Raw genomic sequence first — 9,915 nt, 5'->3', positions numbered from 1 at the left:
TGTTCATAAATCCCAACTCATGACTGGTAACATTTGTCGCTTGAACCACAAATGTTTGTTATATAATTGTAAACCTATATAAAAAAAACTATAATATTATTTCAAGCTAATATTAAAACACTTTTCTGACTAATGAACATGCTGACATTCGAGACAAGACCAGATAATTGTCATACACAGAGGATGTGGCTTTTAGTCGCCTCTTACGACAGGTATGCTTTGCCGCGGGCATATTCCGTATCCCCCCCCTACCCAAAGAGGGTCCACCCTACCCGCAGGGGGAGTCACTGTTGACAGTCGTAACTTTGAAGTTGTAGATAATTTCGTCTATCTTGGAACTAGCGTAAACACTACCAACAATGTCAGCCTAGAAATCCAACGCAGAATAACTCTTGCCAACAGGTGCTACTTCGGACTGAGTAGGCAATTGAGAAGCAAAGTCCTCTCTCGACAAACAAAAACAAAACTCTATAAGTCACTCATAATTCCCGTCCTGCTATATGGTGCAGAGGCTTGGACGATGTCAACAACTGATGAGACGACGTTGCGAGTTTTCGAGAGAAAAGTTCTGCGAAAGATTTATGGTCCTTTGCGCGTTGGCCACGGCGAATATCGCATTTGATGGAATTAAAAGACAGCGGCTACGCTGGCAAGGTCATGTTGTCCGAATGGACGAAAACACTCCAGCTCTGAATGTATTCGACGCTGTACCCGCCGGGGGAAGCAGAGGAAGAGGAAGACCACCACTCCGTTGGAAGGACCAGGTGGAGAAGGACCTGGCTACGCTTGGAATATCCAATTGGCGCCACGTAGCGAAAAGAAGAAACGACGGCTATAATCGCGTAAGCGGTGTCTACGCCAATTAAGAAGAAGACGATTAATGTTAATAGTGAGAAAAGGCAGGAATGGAATGAGGATAATAGGTATGTAATTCATTAACGATAATCAAACTTGGTTTCGTTTTACAATTCCGTAATATTTCGTGAAATGCGAGACTAGAGCCTGTAACTTTAGGCTTTTATGTGGGTCAGTTAAAATTAAATTCACATATAGAAGAAATATCACATGTAAAGTAGAAAGATATTTGGTTTGTACCATTAGCATAACTTCCTTATAATTAACTGACCAAGACCAGAATAGATCCACCATTTCTTTTTTTTGCATAGAACGCGATGAGCTAATTTACCGTTGAAAGTATATAATATATTAGGTTGTCAAATATCCGCGTTTCTTTCTTTTGAATTTCGCGAAAATCACTTACGAGAATAACAAGCGAAAACCGTCAAGTTGGACCAAAGGCCGGTGAATCGTCCCAAACAGTGGCCAAGCCGGGATTGACGGCCAGAAAGGTTTTGCTGTGCTCCCATATGGCCAGATGCTTAATTCTATCATCTACTGCGAACAACTGGACAGAATTGGCCAACAGGACGGGTGTAGTGTTCCACCAGGACAACGCCAGACCACACACTTCGTTGATGACTCGTCAGAAGCTACGGAGCTCGGATGGAAGGTTTTATTGCATCCACCATATAGCCTGGACATAGTGCCAAGTGATTACCACCTGTTCCTGTCCATGGCGAACGCCATTGTTGGTGTAAAGTTGAACTCAAAAGAGACTTGTGAAAAGTGGCTGTTTGAGTTCTTCGCAAATAAGGAGGGGGGCTTCTAGGAGGGTATTATGAAGTTGCCGTCAACATGGAAACAGATTATCGAACGAAACAGCGCATATTTGAACTATATCCCGGACTACTGTAACACCTTTTATACAGCATTGAATAAAGAGCAAAAAAGACAATCTTATATATATGTAATATACCAAAGATAGGCAAAAGCTCTCATACCAATTCAACAGATTTTAAACCTAATAGTTCTTCATCTTTCCTTTTAAAAACGCTGGATAGATTAATATAAATATACATAAGAAACATATTAAATCAGTTTCCTGGACTTAACATAAAATTCGATGGAAACAGAAATTGAAAAATATCTGGTTCAATAACATACAACTTAAGGTCATAGTGAGCGCGCTCAAAGAGATCTGAACATCTCCGAACCTCTTGTGAAATTTATTGAACAAATGCTTCTTAGCAGGTTTATAATTTCAAAGCTGAGCTTGTTAACGATGTTTAGATCTGCCCAAAGAAGTGGCATATTATTTCCACTTCTCTGGATTTTGAAAATGAATTAAATGTTGTTACATCTAGAAAATTGGGTATCTTCCCTATTAGTCTGAGGGGCTTCTCCCTATTAGTGGCCCATAATAAAGGGCATTCTATGATGCTTACTACGCTCCCCTTTCTACCCTATGCCACGTTTATATCGTAATTCTTTAGAAACGCACTTCAATTCAATATTACCTTCCCTCCATAGATGATTAAGATAGGGGTGAGGTGGGTAAAGATGCAGAGATAAGTATTTATACGGACAGGTTCAAACTATGTACACGAGTGTGAAGTGATATGTTTTTAACAAAATTAGATGTCAGAATCGAATATCGATTGTTAGATCTCTGCAGTGTCGTTAAGCAGATATCACAGCGATTGATGAATGTCTTTTTATTCTGAAAAGGCGGTGCTCACTGCAAGAAATATATTTAGATTCATAAATAGCCAATCAGCTTTGAAGTCACTAAAGCCTCTTAGAATTTATCAAAGATGTTGAAGGAGTATTTTGATATATTAGTGGACATAACAACTCATTTCCCATATACATGCAATGGGTTGCAGAACATAATGATATCCCTGATAACTGTGATGCAGATAAACTAGGAGCTGAATAACATTTTTATTGCGAATGGCAAAGACTTTGTATAAAAAAGAATTGTAATCATCGGTAGCGGCTTACTTGGCGACGCCTCGGAATTTCATCGAGAGCACAAAGTGGGTTAGAGAGCACGTAATACAGTGAAGGTATTCACCCTACCTATATAACATACTCTAAATTATTATTTTTTCACATATTCGTCTACATTCGGTATCCGCTTCCAAGAGAATGCCAGAAACAGAATTCAAAACCATTTATTATAACCTTATTTATGATAATCAATTGCAAAATAAGTTAAATTATAGTTTAGCACATTTACTATGTGCTCAGAAATGTACAGCCATTCTATCTTTGCATGTGAAGCACCAATTTATAAGAGCCCTAAAGAGCTATTGCACCGATTGTGTTCGTGTGCCACAAAAGTTGTTTGCCCTTTTTTGTTGGCAAACGTTCGAGAAATCACGAATTCCAATCATTGACAGACATTTCATTCCAAAACGATAACTCCCGCACATTTTTCTTCCATAATTTATGTTATTATTATTATTGGCTTGTTCACTTGCCCTCTCAGCTCACTTGTCTGAGAGGCGATTGCACGAGACATGCGCGTAGACAGAAAAGTGGTTCCGCGACAATGTGCAACAAGTTGTTGTTGATTCAATTACACAGTCGATCGATTTCCAAAACTAGGTGACACAACTGCAAAAAGGACGGTTCAGTGAAATAAGAACAAATATTTACGAGTAAAATGTGTAAAGATAAAGTTCTTAAATTGAATTAAGCCAGTTGAGTGAAGCATTCTGACAAGAGAAGCAAAACTTATGAAAATATTTCTATTACAGCATCAATCAAATATACAATATGTCATATGGTACATAGGATGAACGAAACGATTTCACATTATTGGAAACATTTTCTGCATAGCTTAATTGGTGATTCATTATCGAAATCAATGTTTATTTCGCTAAGAGCATCAAAATGGCATTATTCACCGGATTTCAGGCAGAGGCCCGCTACAAAAGGCTTAATGAACATGTGAAATAGGAGGGGAGAAATCTCCTCCTAAACACATGTCTCTGCAATTGCGTACGTCGAAAAAAAAAACGCACAGACTAAAATCCTGCTCGTGGGGTTCCATTAAGGTATCTCACATACCATCGCCAATCATATGGAGTAAAGTCAGCCTGGTGTTCGAAAATAGTTACGGCTAGGTGAAGTTTTCGCACAATTGAATCCATTTTAGACACACGTTCTCACAATTTTGTAGAGATAATTGACATATTGCCCGATATATGTGGTATAGAGTCACACGGAGGTTCGAAAATATTTTTATTAGTACATGGGGCGAAGGGAAATATTCACTGAAGTCAACCCATTTTTGACACACAGACATACTATTTAGGAAATGATTCTCTCTGAATTTGAATTGTATATCCCATATTGACCGATATTATCGATAAAAAGACTGCTATAGGTAATGGAGTCCAAGTTTGATTCGATTTGAACAATTTTAGTCATAAGGTGACATACTTCAAAGGCACTATTTCGTGCGAAGTTGTATCCCTTTTTTTGCTTTGCCCTCTTTCAACTTTGACTACAGCTCCTTTAAAGCCCTCTCATATAATCTGAGGTTTATGAATGAAAATAGTTTTTTGGTCTTGTAACAGCCAATCACGCCCAATTTTGGGTTCGTCCATTCTGTTTCGTCAAAAATATCGGTAAAATAATGGAAATCGTCGATTTCAGCCTACTCTAAGCAATTTTTTGACTGTCTAGCAAAAAAAAAATTTTAATAAGGTTGGAAACAAACAGGAAGTCGATGAATAGCAGTCATATAATACGAGTTCGCGGGCTTCCCTATGGCAAATGATTTTGCTTCTGATTATTTCGCCTAAAAGGAAGCTGAACAATAGGGACGAGATTTTTCAATAGAACGGCAATAATAGCAAGTTATCGTACCAAACGGTACCTACTTGACCTGTACCAAATCATTTTAATAATAATACCCAACGATTACCCTCCTCCCGCCCAACCGACGCGAGGGGCGCAATCCGCGAACGAGCGGAATTAGCCGAGTCACAAAAGGCAAGAGAGTTTTAAGCGTTGCGATCTTAAGCTGCTCAGCTACAGAAACAAAAATTTCAACAGCCGAAATTAAGAATTAGATTAAAGTTTATAATTTTTAAATGTTGCTTGTTAAGAGTAGATAAAATAATCTTTTTAATGGTAAAGAGTGAGTCTGTTAGATCAAATGTGCTGGAATGAAAATTGAAATCATAACATATACGGCGGAATGGTTCGTTTAACTCAAGATTTGTTCTAGAAAAGTAAGGGTCTAAACTGCCTGATAGGGCGAGCTGGAACGTTAAAATTAATATCAGATAAGAGAGATGGGCTACAGACTGACCCATTCATGAGTTTTACAAGAAAAACATATTATACCAAGCATCTCCCTATGACTATCGAGTGTCGGGAGATTTATAAGTTTTAAACGGTTAATGTAAGGGGGAAGATTTAAACTGGAATCCCAATGCAAATGATTTAAGGCAAAAAGTAAAAATTGTTTTTGAACGGACTCTAACTTATCCGAATGGACTTGGTAACTAGGGTTCCAAATCACAGAAGCATACTCCAATATAGGCCTCACCAGAGATGTAAAAAGAATTTTTGTGGTAAGCGGATCTCTACATTCTTTAGACCAACGTTGAACAAAACTAAGAGCGCATTTAGCTTTAAAAACCGTGGAAGTTACGTGAAGATTAAAATTGAGTTTGGGGTCCATAGTTACTCCCAGATCAACAAAACTGCATACTTCCTCCAACCTAAAGTTTTGTATTGCGTATGAGGTAGGGTCTACAGCTCTACGTGAAAAGCACATCGTTTTACATTTTTTAAGGTTCAATGGCATGTCATTTCTATCACACCAAGAAACTAGGTTGTTTAAGTCTGTTTGCAACTGACATCTCACTGTTTGAAGTATATGTTTTAAAAAGTTTTACATCGTCAGCATATAATAAAACTTTTGAAAACTTAACTCCAGATGATATGTCGTTAATAAATAACAAGAACAGAATTGGACCAAGATGGCTACCTTGAGAACGCCTGAAGGAACATTGATTATGTCAGAAAAAGTATCTTTAAATATGACTTGTTGAATTCTATTACTAAGATAAGAAGCAACCCATTCACATATTGGTTGAAAACCAAGAAGATCAAGTTTATTCAAAAGAATTGAATGGTTTACTTTATCAAAAGCTTTACTAAAATCTGTATATATAACATCAAGAATACTGATGTTATGGTAGATAAATCCTTATGTTTAATACAAAGGTAATGAATTTCGTTTTGCAAAATTTTGTACAACTGTTTAATGGAATAAAAATTAATTACAAACTTATCTAAATTAATGGGAGCAAAAGACTCAATTGAATAAACTAGTTTACAAATAGTTGATTACGGAGAACTATCATTAATTCGTAATTAGAATTAAAAGATGAATATAGAAATATTTGAAAATAAAGAATAAAAACCACTGACAAGTGGAAGTTTTCTTTTAAATTGTCACCGACTTCAAAAGTTAACTTAAATTGTTTATTCTGTTGTAGTAAAAATTTCAATGTTACCATAAATGACTTCCTTAATGATCAAAGTGGTCACAGTAAACGATAGTAAATGATTTCTCCTATGAACTCATAAACTGATATGAAGGATAAGAGATCAATTTGCGCAGGCGCCTTACGGCGCACTAACAATGCTACAGATTAACAACAATAATAATCACAAGTATTGAAAATATTTAATGTCAATGAAAAGTGGCGTCGGCATTCAGTCATATTCGCATAAACGCTCCGAAGTTCGCCAACAATCACAAATGTATTTAGAACATTTTTGAAAGGTGCGCAGAATTGCACGATTGACGTTCGAAAGGTTTCGCTGGCAGCCGGCGAGCGAGCGCATCACAATGACAAAAATGCGCATATACAACACACACAGATATACGCATATAGGAGAATAAATAGGTTTATATGTAGACCCTGTAGGAAAATTTTGCACCTAAGATATAGCATTTGGAGTGCCAAAATTTTGGAATTTTCAAAAAGGATCAAAAGGAAGTACAATGAATTGTACTTCAAATGCAATAGCATAACTTTTCCCACTCTCTCATTCTACAGAAATATTCACTGAGATGTAATTGGGAAGACCAATCGTCCTACAAGACGGGTATCGAAAAGTTGACAGATCGGTATACTAATAGTTCTCATAGATATCGATGTCAAGAATATTGTCGATTTTTGTATTGTATTCCTGGCTTAGAATACTGAAATTAACTAAAATAATAAGTTCTAAAATAATATAATAAAATAATTCGAAATAAATTACACTACAAATGATGTACCCTGTTTAAGAACGCCACAAGAGACAGTAACGTCAGCAAACATTCTATAAATGGGTGGCCCAGTTTTTGAACATCAGTCGAAAAGGTAAAGTGACAATGGATTAAATACGAATACATGATTACACAATGGAGTCTGAAGACATTAAGCGCTGCTCTATTTCGAGTGGAGACACAAGCCTAAGACACTCTACCTGACCTCATACTGTTAGGAGTGTCTAAACACCTTGACGACGTCCGGATCAAATGCCTTGATTGCAAAGATCTGCGCCAATGATTCTTAACCGTGAAGGTAATAAAATCGTTTATGATATAGAGAATAGACATAGAATCATATGCTGGACCAATCTGCAGTTCGAGTAATATGTGCTTTCAAACCCAAAACAAGCTATACTGTGAAAGACATCCATACAGTTTCAAGGGTATGAGCTCGTGCGGCTATATCAGCTATCAGAAACGTCTACAGCAGCAAAAAGTGAGGAAAGAACCAAATACATCACACTATGGCACACACTGTGACAACCCTCATCCAAAGGACGATAGACCCACAGACTGATACCAGATCTCCATTCGTGGAGAGATAGACTTGAATTTCTATCTGACCCAGATACAATTTAGGCATAGATGCTTTAGAAGGTACATATTTGTTTCAATTTTATTATAAATATAGTCTGTAGGGAAAAGTGAAAAAATACACTCGTGGTTTTTTCTATTTATGACAAAACTAAGCCACTTACAACAGATTTTGAGTTAGTTAGTTCGTTCAACAGAGGATACATTTAAGTCTCTCTCTCTCTCTTATTCTCTCCCATGAACTAAAACTTAGTTCGGTTGTTCCGTGCTAGATACATGAGTTGAAAGTAGATTAGATTTAGCGGATTTAGCCAGTGGGTTTTTTTTCGAATCACATGGAATTTTTTCCATAGACTATCTCAAACATGATAAAATTACCATGCATTATTGGATCGATTGAACATCAAGCTAAAAGTTAGGCCAACAAATTTTCATTTTGAATCACTAAAATTTGTAATTTAAATTTCTCGCTATAACCCATTCTTCGAAATATTAATATTTTTTTCTAGGTTGGTCATCAAAATCACCCTAGTGTTTAGTATACGTTTGTCTATCTGAAGTACATCAAGAACGCGTCGACGACGAACCACGTTCAGGACGGCCATCAACATTAACTGACGAACCACAGGTTAATAAAATATAGAAATTTGTGCTTGAGAATCGACAGTTAGTAGTCTGTAATCTTACTGGTATCGCTGCAATATCAGAAGTTCAGAAAGATCATTTAGGACTAAGAAAAGTGATACCACGATTGATTCAAAAATCAATGCTTTCCGATTACCAGGGTATCATGAAACGTATTATTACTGTTGGCGATGAGTCTTTCATCATCTTTCATCTATGCTTACGACTATAAAACAAACGACCAATTGGCCGAATATAGTAGCAACGGTGAGCCGAAGCCGAAAAAACCAGATTGAGACGAAGGGAGATTCCGACATAGATTGTGAAAAAAAAAAGAAAGTAAGAATTTTGAAACTATGAACAAAGTCTTACTATTTTTTGCTAATAAATTATTTTATTTCTTTGAATTTTTAATTTTTAATTAAAGTAGCGAAATTGGTGTATTGTAGCTATGCTTTTTGAAAAACGTATATTTCGCTTTCCTTTCGCTCCTTACGTACTCATTAAAATTTGTCGAAAATGTGACAGTTCTTTACAAAAAATTTCTCTGATAAGTCCGTGTTTCGTACAGGGTGTGTGGGGCAACCCAAACCAAACATATTTATGTAGTATTTGTGATCGTAAATAAGTACTGCTTCGGCGGCAGCTAGCTCATCTTTGGCGAGCATTTGATTTGACAACATTAACGATAGCTTGCAAGTATTTTACAATGACAATTTTATGTATACTCTTGTTGTTTTTATTTTTTGTTGTTGTGCAAATTTCGGTGTTTATTTGTTTTTGCACTCAACAAAGCAATTCAGAAACGCTTCGATTGTGAAAAATCAATGGCGTGTTCAACTTTAGAGCAATTAAAACTTTAGTGCCGCCAGTAAAAGCAGCAAAAAACACTGCTACAGCTACAGCAACAATGACAACAACAACCAATGCAAAGTTGCGTCAAAGATAAATAAAAACTTAGCAAAAGTACAAAGTCAAAAATATGTGCATCGAAATGATGCTGACTTTAACATAAAAGCAGGCAATGAAAATCAATCCGAAGTCAACTGAGAATTTTCGACCGTCTGCTTGTCGAATTCTGAGTGTGGATTTCAGTTGAACGCCACATATATGCATATGTATTTATGTATATGAATGCAGTTATGCCGTTTTGATAGATCATCACCAGCGATGGATTGCAGCAACAGCTTGAATGTTGCTTCGCCCACCGGCCGCACGCCGCTTGCCGCATGCCACACGTGCTAACATCAAACAGATAAGCACGTGTGTGTGTGTGTGATAGTTGCACTCGCCTGCCCACTTGTCGCGCGCTGTGACCGCTGTCTGAGTGCAATAATTCTGTTGCAATCGACTATTCAGCACTCTGTCATCGGCTCAGCATGATGCGACGCGCTTAATCACTTGGCCGAAACACTGAGGCACACACACACATATAGCTGCATATTCGCTTCGAAAATATATGCAGAATATTTTATGAATTTTGAATTACAAATTCTCGGGGTTTCTTCATTTCGCAGTTGTGTCTGTGTGTGCGCGTTTGTTTTATGAGCGCGCGCATGCGC

The sequence above is a fragment of the Bactrocera tryoni genome, chromosome 3 (genome assembly GCF_016617805.1).
Source record: "Bactrocera tryoni isolate S06 chromosome 3, CSIRO_BtryS06_freeze2, whole genome shotgun sequence".
NCBI classification, from domain to species: domain Eukaryota; kingdom Metazoa; phylum Arthropoda; class Insecta; order Diptera; family Tephritidae; genus Bactrocera; species Bactrocera tryoni.
This window is presented reverse-complemented; position numbering follows the sequence as displayed.